The sequence below is a fragment of the Eurypyga helias genome, unplaced genomic scaffold (assembly GCF_000690775.1).
Source record: "Eurypyga helias isolate BGI_N326 unplaced genomic scaffold, ASM69077v1 scaffold621, whole genome shotgun sequence".
Lineage (NCBI taxonomy): Eukaryota > Metazoa > Chordata > Aves > Eurypygiformes > Eurypygidae > Eurypyga > Eurypyga helias.
The window spans coordinates 43,406-54,000 of NW_010232488.1; positions in this window are offsets into that span (position 1 = coordinate 43,406).

A 10,595-nucleotide genomic window follows, 5' to 3' on the forward strand; every position below is an offset into this window, starting at 1 on the left:
AAAATCTCAGCGTCTCCTTAAGAATAACTTTGTTCTCAATGAGGACAAAAAGAAGTGTTTATCTGCCGTTTTTCCCTTTCCCCATCCCACTTTAGGATTCACAATCTTTTTTAAATTTTAAACGTTTCCTTAATCCTACTGGGATTTAATTTCAATTTATGCATTCTCTTCTGATCTCTGGATAATTTTCCATTTCTGCTCATCTCAGTAAAACGATTTATATCTCATCTTCACAGTTGTTTTTTCACCTTTACTCTTTCAGTCACATCGAGAACTTTTATCCAAAATACATGGCCATTCAAGCCCATGACTTCTCACTTCTTTGTGAGTTACTCATGTCAAACCTGGACCCTATGTCGAAGTGGGAAGAAATAAGACTTTTTCAAAATCTGTTCAATTCTTGACGTATCAGGTGGAGTTTCAATAGTGATAGCAGGAAGCACTTAATATTTCCCAAACATTAATCTACCAATTACCCCTGCGAGACAGGTAAATGGTGTTAATCCTCTTCTGCAAGGAGAAAGAGACACAAAAAGGTTAATAGCTTGTTCAAAGCTACAAGGTGATTTACAGCCAGGGCCATAAGTAAAGTGAACGGTACCCTGCTCCCAGGTCACTGGCAAGCAGCAGCAATTCAGAGAGCTCATTTACAGTTTATTTGTCAGTGCTTCCACAGAAATGCTAAGTCCACTAAAAAAGAGTTTTTGCAGATTTTCTTAGAACAAGCTTGAAAAATTGTAACAGGGCCCAGACACTAAGTGAATATCTGAACATAAGGAAAAGTTATTTGAAAAACACTCACTTGGTTTATTCATTTTGAAAGATTTCTTGATTGAGAGCCTGGAATATGAGTGAAACAGCATATTTTTTGCATTGAAACTCATATTTAAAATTAAAATTTTGAGGAGGCAGTATTCATAATTTATTTTTTCAAGCCCTTATCTCCAGCCAAAAATATATTTAAGACTGGAGGAAGTTCCTCATGGGGACAGCAGAAAGTCCTCGGGGTTTCTGCTGTTGCAGGAAATTCTATATCCTGTGACTGTATCCAGCACTTAAACGTGAACATCCTGACTGGCAGTCATGTCTTCCAATGGAAATATGGGAACAAGGCATATGAAAGAGCGGGGGGTGGGGGTGGGGGTGGTAGAGTTGGCGTTTAGATACTCCTGAGCCCCTCTGCTGTGGGCAGGCTCCCTCCAGCCAGACCCTTCCTGCCCATGGGCTGCTGCTACGACCTCCACCCCATTCCCAGTTCTGCTCACAGCCAGCTTCTCTCTCTGCCCTTTGCTCTCAATGCCTGGCAATATCCAGCTCAGCTCTCTTCCTATTCCTGCTCACCCTCCCTTTATCTCTACGGCAAACAAACACTACCAAGCACCTGCTGACTCAGATCCACCACCCGATCTGACTGTTTGTATTCTCACTGAACCAATTAAAACCAGAGGCATTGGGAGAATATCAAAAGAACAGAAAAAAACAGATTAATAGGAGAGATGTCTACACTCACAAAGTTTACTAAGCCCTCATTCCTTATCCAGAAACTGCAATGTAAGTGTAAGAATTACATGCATGTGGCACTCACTTGCAACAACTTATGGATCAAGAAGATTGAACCCAGCTTTATGGGATAAAATGAAGACCAGCTTTAGTAATTTGCCAAAGGTTAATAATCCAGGTGTAGATGGCAAGAGACAGAACCCTCTTGACCCCATACCACCTCTCAACTGCAGGATGATTTAATAAGACACTCCAGATAGCAGATAAAATGAAATTCAATTTCTTTAGTGCTTGATAAGCAACACGTGATACGACAGGTCAATATCGGAGCCTCTGTGTAGAGATTATTTTCATGTACGCAGAGATGGCAGTGAAAACAAAAGCCTTCACAGTTGCAGAAGAAACAAGGTGAGAGCATATATTTCCTCAGAACCTATTTTCAATGCTAATACGTATTACCCTGCTGTCAGTCAAACAGATGTCCTGAAGTTGTGACAATAATCCCACAAAACAAAGCTAGTAAAGCACAGCAAGTCCTTCCCTTTTGATGCCCTTCCTCAAAAATCCTGAATGTTGATGGCAAGACACAGTTTCATTTCCATTTACCTGGCAGGGGAGGGGGGATTAGATCTTTTGATCAGCAGACAGAACACACATTTGTTTGCATGAAATGGAAAACAATCAGACAATTTTTAAAGCACAAACATTTCAGATAAAGAAGGTGCTTCTCCAACACCATATACTGTCTGTATACTGCCTGTGCATACAATTCTTCCATTGGGGTTGGCTTTCAGATCTTCACACACACAGCTCCTTTGAACTCCTGGTATGTTATTACAGTGAGGAACTGACTTCAAATTTCTGCTTTAACCACACTGACTCAAATTCATATCAAGTTCAAGCATGACCCAGGTCGCCTTCTTTGGTGACACGGGATGTGAAAACTAACTGGACTTGGAGGGTGAGATAATGCATAAATTTGCATAAGGTTCGAGGGAACTGTAGAGAAATGTGGGCATTATATTAAATAAACTCTGACATAGAAAAGGTAATGTATTACAGTTATTAAGGAGTAAATTTGGATTAAGATAGTAACCCTATAATTTAAAACAGTGTTTCTCACAGAGGCCCCTTTAACTGTCTTGGCCTTATATTTTAAAACAAAAGTGCCATCAAAAAAAAAGAAAAATTCCTCATTTTTCTGCTAATATTCTCAGTCTGAAAAGCCACTGGAATTCCCCAGACTTTTCTTCTATGAGGACATGAGCCTCTCTGTCCTGTGGCTTCTCCTGACCTTTTCAGGATAGGTCTCTCCTTGTCATGTGGGAAATAAAAGAGGATTATTCTAAGATGTCACTTTGTCTCCTGCTGCTTCCTCGGTTCATACAAGGTCCTACAAAAATAAAATGTTCCCAAAACTAAGGAAAAGAAAAAGTTACAGTCCTACTCCTATAAAGAATTCTTCTAAGAAGACCCATGATAAGATCATGGAAGAATGATATGAGTGAAAAACACCAGAGGAAGTACAACCCAAACCAGAATAGCTGTCAAATAAGTAAGAAAACAATGAACAAAGGTTCCTCACTTGCTCAGTGAACAATGAATCACGTAGAAAGGTTTTATATAGATACTAAGTTCCCTCCCATTACAAAGATCACTGTATATAAAAGCATATCGGTCACTGAAAAGGACTGGACTGGAGTTGTACATCTCAACAGACAGCCGAAGTCTGGGCAAGAACTACGTGCGTTGACTACGATCATTTCTGCATTTCTGAGAGTGACCTGCTGCCTGTCATAGGAGCACCCTATAATTAAGTTATGAACAAAGCTAACAAAAATCCCTAGCTAAGGTGAGATGTTCCAGAATATCCATGATGAAACCCCTGTGTACCAAGGATTATTAATCTACAAATCCAAAAGATTTTACTTCAGACTAACTCCCAATAACTCTATTATTTAACAATATTATGATAATACAGGAAGACCCAATTTATTCAGACATCCCAAGAATGCCATGCATTTCACTCTGATTTCCTTTAACCAGTCTGTCTTCATGACAGAATAATTCTTGCATTCTATTTAAGTGCCTTGTCTGTAACTCCAGCAGATTTTTGACTATTTCTGAGTAAGGTTAAAGGCCAGTTTAGAGTTAAAGGCAAAAAATAATTAACAGCGCTGGCCTCAATCATTTAACAACTGCTTAATGTCAGGTCGTGAACTACTTATCTTCAGTCAGGGACTCTTTCCTACCTAACTGATGTGTATTCCAAGCCAAACCTACGCAACATCGTATTACCAACTGGATCAATAGAAACTTATCACGTTATTGGAATAAGTTATTATTCCAGTGTTAGAGTATCCGTATTTCCTCAAACTCAGAACATACAAAAAACAGGACACCTGTCATGTATGTAAATGCAGGTTGGAGGTATCCGTTGTTCCATGTGAGCAGTTTAGAGACCTGATTTAAGGCAGCCAAATTTGAGACCTCTGGCCTTCAATGTTTTAAAACTGAGAAGCATTAAAAATTAGTGAAGATCAAAGAAAGACAAATCAAATGAAGCTGACAGAATTGTATAATTTGAAGTAATTATAGCAGTCTGAGAGAAAATGAAAAATTAACAGCTACATAATCACACAATAAAAATCAAAGGGATTACTGGGCATCTCCTTTCTCAAATGTATAACACATACAAAATACAAAGCAAATAAGGATGCAAACATAAAAAGAACCCACTTTGTGTACATTTGTACGTCCATCTATTCATCATGTGAAATGTGAACCCAGAATAAATGAAACAATGGCATTTATACTGTACTAGCACCACAGATTTGATTTGTTGCAAACAAAGGTTATAATGTGATTGCATGAAAATCTATCAGCTGCTTCTCTTTTCACTTCATCTAATGACTGACTTATTAAGCCAGTTTACAAATTTCTTATTGACCACATACCTCAGGGAGCTGAAGAAAACATCTGAATTATTACACAAATAATCAGCTGAACAAGGGGTGGATATTCAATATATTTTAGGATGCATCTCTTTGTAGATGCAAAATATAGCTGCCCCTGCTTCAGAAGGATAGTAAAGAGATGAATAGAACTGCACTACTGACAATTATTTGCCCATTCCCTCTTGATAGTATGTTTATTCTATTGTCTCCATGCATGATTAACAGTGTGTGCATCCTTAGCATGTAATCAATAGCTGTGAAGACTTGTATTAGCTTTAGAGATTAGATATCCCTTGATAATAAATTCCATTGATTTATCCAGTTTAGCTTAATGGCAGAAATCCTTCTGCCACCGCCACGAGTTTAGATTAAAAGGAGATATATAGTTTAGGAGGAGAGAGGAAAAGCTGGCATGACCTCTTTAAGCTCATTCCTCCAGATGGACAAAACCTACCTGGTGGTGTCAAACATGAAATCAGCATGTCAGCAAGTATCAGACTGCAAGAGTAAACTCAGGGAAAGCCTGGCATTACAAATTTCCTAGTAAACCTATCCAGGACTGAAATGTTGAAGTTTAATATTGTAATGGTCTTTATGCGATTAACAGTGATGGGGAAAAAAAACCTTTGACTCTAATATTAGAGGCATAGATATAGTAAATCAGAATGGAAGACTCAACATCTAAAACAGTAACAATTATAAAGACTATATTAAAAATTAATATATAAGATACATTTACAACACATACATATACACTTTTTACCCACAGTGAACCAAACCATTCAACACTATGAAGAAAGCATTTTAAAACATTTATTTGAATATAAATCACCAGTTTGCTTAGAATCATAGAATGGCTTGGATTGGAAGGGACCTTACAGACCATCTAGTTCCAACCCCCCTGCCATGGGCAGGGACACCTTCCACTAGACCAGGTTGCTCAAAGCCTCGTCCAGCCTGGCCTTGAACACTTCCAGGGATGGGGCATCCATCATCCTTAGATGATACATTTTTTCATTTCTCTCCAATGCAAATTCATAAACATCTTCTTATGGTTTTACTTACAAACAACGTATTTTGGAGCTTAGGACGTGATGAGTATTAGGAAAATGCCTAAGTTAGAGTAGCGTGAATAAGTAAAACGAGTTTTCTATGGACATTTTTATGACTTCAGTTCCTTTCTCCTGTACATAAAAATTTCAGTCCTCCAAGTCTGCAGCATAAATATTACCGTATGAAATAAAGTGACCATATGCGGAACACAGTCTATAAACTAAATGAATAGGAGGCATGGGAGAGACTCAGGCCATGATTGAAGTTAGGGCCATATATTCACCTCTGACACCTCAGAGTGGAAAACTGCAAGTAGTTATTACGATACCCACTTAAAACTTTTACATATGTGTGCACGTGTGTATGTACACATACAGATACTTGTGCACATACCTGCATTTCCCCACGTGCAGATAAAACACCCCTGAAAATGCATCCTCTCTCACTGCACATTCACTGAAACGTTTCAATCCGATTTGCCCCATTCCCATTCTGTCCCCTGTAGTCTCTGGAGCCCTGGTTCAAACCAGCTCCTTCCAGCCCACGCCCTGCAACCACCAAAGCCTAGGATTTCAAACTGGGTTGCAGCCTGTGAACTTGCCCTTCCAATGTTGTGTTTGTATGGTAAAACTGAGTAATAAGTGTTACACTTTGGTCTGGCTCTGCCCCTTTCACAAAACCAATATATTACCATTATATTTCATATATATTTATTATTTTTTTACTCCAAATAACTAAACTTTTAGCTTCTATTGTACAGAAACGTTTTCCTTAAGCACTTGGAAATTTATTTAGTAAATTTAGTTCATACTAAGTTAAGAACACAAGTTGAAAACAAGCTTGTTTCTTCATAAATGCAGACAGAAATAACATAGTTGGGCAAAGAATAATCCCTCTGACATTAAAAACTTTAAGAAAATCAGAAATCAAAGGTACTTAGAAGTCTAAAAATGCTGGCAAGGTGCCAACAGGCAAATTCTTTTTTATGTTAGATGCCCAATTACTGAGTATTTTTTCCACCTCTGAATTCGATGAAATTTTGTTCCTTAGGTGATTCAGCCACCTGGGGAAACCTGACTTAACATGAGTAAACCAACTTCTCAATCTACTGGTCAATGACCTAGTAACTATCAAAATGTACTACCTGTCCCAGTATAAAGAATCCTTTTTCCTTATGCCTCCAGCACACTTTAAACTGGTACTTCTTTACGGATATTTTATACAACAAACAACTTCGTGTGCATTTTAAGCAACACAATTTCAATTCAACTGTCCCTTGAGGTAACCGTGAGAAAAGAATGTATTCTTGAGTAAACAGGCAAAGCATTGTTTATGATTTTCTAATGGAACCGTTGTGAAATTTTCATTAGAAAATGCAGTCCAAAGCTGTTAATTTCCAGAGAGGATTTTTTTTTTTTCCTGAAAAGCTTTTTAAAATGTTTGTTTTCAAAAGGGAAGAGGATGAAAAGGAATATTGCTTTTTACATCGACTTGATCTGTCTGGGCCGAATTCACATGGAATGAATTCTCTTTCTTACCTCCATCTGGCTATGAAGGTTTGCAAGGCCATTTTGGGAACAAGGACCTAATCCCGCAAACCTTTTGTTCCTGGAGCTGCCTTTGCTCAAAAGGAGCGGAGCTCTGTACAAGTGAGCTTGCCAACAACCTCTTCTCTCACGTGAAGCAGGGTCCTTGCAACAAAGAATGTGAAAGCAACAGAAAAGCCTCGCTCACAAATGGAGGCCCCGGCAAGGTGGGGGTGTGTTTTCTAAAATAGACTATGAAATCTAAATAATATATTTCCCTTTAAAATCTGGCTGCATAAAATACTTTAAAGAAACTGCCCTGCTGCTTTACTTTCAGCCAGCCAGTGTTTCTCAAAGCTATTGTTTCCTGTCTGAGCAGAAACTTGGAAAATATAAAATAACTCACCCTACAGTAAAAGAAGGCAATTTATTTCAGAAACAATTTTCTCTTTGCAAACTGTCTCTGAACACTTGTGGTTCATTCCATGAACCCAAGACACAAAAATGCTCCTGAAAAGTTATCCCAGAGTATTTTCAGTCGACAGTAAAGCTGGATAAGCTATAACAAAAAAAAGGTGGCAAACCTAGCAGTTTACTGGAACCGTCAAAGAAAAACAATTTTAGATGCTGCTGGTAATCACTTATACTCCTCTTAGATTAAGGTGTTTTTATAAAAAGTGATTAATTAATGAGCAATTGATCTTGCTCCATACAGAACAGATGGTGGTGTTAAATGCAAACCCAACAAACCCACTTCTCATTCGCATACAAATGTAAAGGATTAGCTCTTCACTTGCAGAAGGAGTCACCACTCTTTACTGTGCGTTTTCTTATTGCAGATACCCATCTAGAGAACTATCCAGTTCAAGCTGTCAATCATATTCAATAATTTTACCACGTCCTGACTTTCTGAAAGATTGTGTACCAGCACAGTTGTCTTGGCTTTGCTGTTACTGCAAAGCAACTGCCAACGTGCTACTCTGTCCAGCACTACTGTAACAGTTACCCAAGAGAGTGTCAATCATGCCTGCTGAGTAAGTGGAGCATTAAATTATTTTTTATGCCTATGTTGTACATGCTGAATCACTGTCATCATACAATCACAACAGAATACAGAAAGGAAAGGCAGGCAATTAGTCAAGGCCACACAGGCGAAAGCAATATTAATTTGGAGGTGCGGGCTAATTGCTGGACACCAGCATTATGTCACTTAAACCAGATTTATTGCTGAGTGTAACAAAAGCTTAAGAATAAAAAGAAGAACAATTCCTTCCTCCCAATTTTATTGAATGTCTGTTAGACAATTTTAGAGCCAGCTTCTCTCTTTTTTCTACACCTCATCTAACTGTTAACCCTTTGGAGGCTGGCATAATGAGCACACATGCAATCTGCTACCACTCCCTTTTGTCACCACAATCAACCCACTAGCTCTAAACCTTTATCAGCAACCATTACAATTTGAAGGAATAAGAATCTGCTGTACAATGTCTAGAACTATAAAATTCCTCAGAGTTGGTTTGAAGGCTGTTATAAGTGGTAATGAAATTATTTTTTTATTTATGTTCCAATATACCTGATTCTTCACAGCTTTTGCATTCCCTTTTGTAGTCATTCTATTCACTTTCATACCCATCCATACCAGCTAGTCACACCAGCCTTAATCTCTCACTGGCCATGTTCTCCCATAACCATCTTCTCCCTTTCTCCTTGATGTGAACCTTATAGTTATGGAAGGTCTTGCCTTCCCAAGTTCACCTGCTACTTTAATGTTTAGGAAAAATTATAGTATTATTATTAATTTGAGCTGTAACAAGGACATGTGGTAACAGGAAAAAAAACCCCAACTAGCAAACCCACATTTGTCTTTTCCAGAAGCCCTTCACTTGTTGCTTTTGATTTTGATATCTAGAAGACAGATTGAATCACAGCATCAGAGAACAGTTCAGTTTGGAAGGGAGCTGTGGAGGTCACGTAACCCAACCTCCTGCTCAAAGCAATTATACCAGGCTGCACAGGAACTTGACCAGGCTATTTCTGAATATCTCCAAGGAGGCAGATTCTACATCCTCTCAGGACAGCAGGCATGGAAGTTATACAGGAGACAGAAATGCAAGTTCAAGGCTTGAGCTGATTTCTAACTATTTGGTGTTTGGAACAAGAGAGAAGAGCAGAGAATTAGACAATTCCCTAAAAACACTCTGATATTTTTGTATCTTGATTCACAGTATCAGGCACTGAGCTCTGTTAGATGGCAAGACTGCAAGTGCTTCACTTAAATTTCACCTTGTTTGACATACAGTTTGCAAAATATCAGAAGCATTGCTTCCTACAAAACTACTATTTTAAACTGCAGTATTTAAATTAAACATGCAAAAAAGTTGAACAGAAGAATTCAGCTCCCCTCTGTGCAAACCACCTGATGCTAGAGAACAGAAATGACCAATCTACTGTACATATTTACTCTGCATGTTTCCCACCATTATTTGGAGATGTTCGGCAAGAGGCAGCTATCTAAACAAAATGGGTTGGGTTTGTCCTGTTTAATAATCCTTAGTTTACTACGCATACCTATCAGAAATTTGATGCTGGGTGTTTGGTTTTGTTTAGAGGGATTGGGTTGGATTTTACTCCTACTGGACATCATAACAGAACCGTAGGACAGAACTCAGTCATCACAAGTGTGCAGTGATGCATCTAAGTACATTGCCTTTGCTTCCTAATAAAATTAAAAGAAAGATGGGAAAGGCCAACAGTTTAAATCTGAATGCACTGCACATGGAAGCCAATGTTTTGACATCTCTACAAAATTGTGCATATTCGTGTCTGGTAAGAAAATGGCTGATATCCTTAAACTTTGCTGATCTGCACTGTCATTGTAATCACCAGTATTATTAGTGAAATTTAGGCTTTCAATCTCTATTCTAACTGCCATACTGCCATGGCAGCACAGTGCTCTTTTCAGCATTACAACAAAATGAGTAATCTGTATTAACTAGTTTGGAGTGAAGGCTTTATACAGGGACTGAAGCTGACAGAATATATCATTTTCACAGCTAAGCATTTAAATCAAGCCCGTTACTGAGAAGGTGAACTAGTTAATTTAATAATGAGGTCTGTAACCAGACATTTCTGCCAGGGCTGCAGGATTGGCTTATGTAAGTGACCCATAGTCTGCAGGAAAGGGGGCATAAACTCTGAAAAGCGGGAGCACTGGCTGTATTGTAAGCATAACTCCTGAACGTTCCAGAGAAAAACTCACCACAGCTATAGAAATTTCTAAGCAAAGAATGTAATCCATGCTCTACTTGCAGCTTGGCTGCTGAGAAATATGTCCCTCAAAAAACATGTCCAGTAGGCATTCATCCCAAAGGGACAACAGACTGCTTGTCTTCTTTTGGACACAAATGCTGCTGCCTAATTAAAGAAGGGTTTACAAAATGAAGTTTCTTCATTTGCTGTGGAGTTTGATGGGGTGTTTTTAAGCCACTCTCCATTTAAATTCAGATTATTTTTTTCTATGCACAAAAATCCTCAAGGAAATTTATTTGAAATGTCTGGT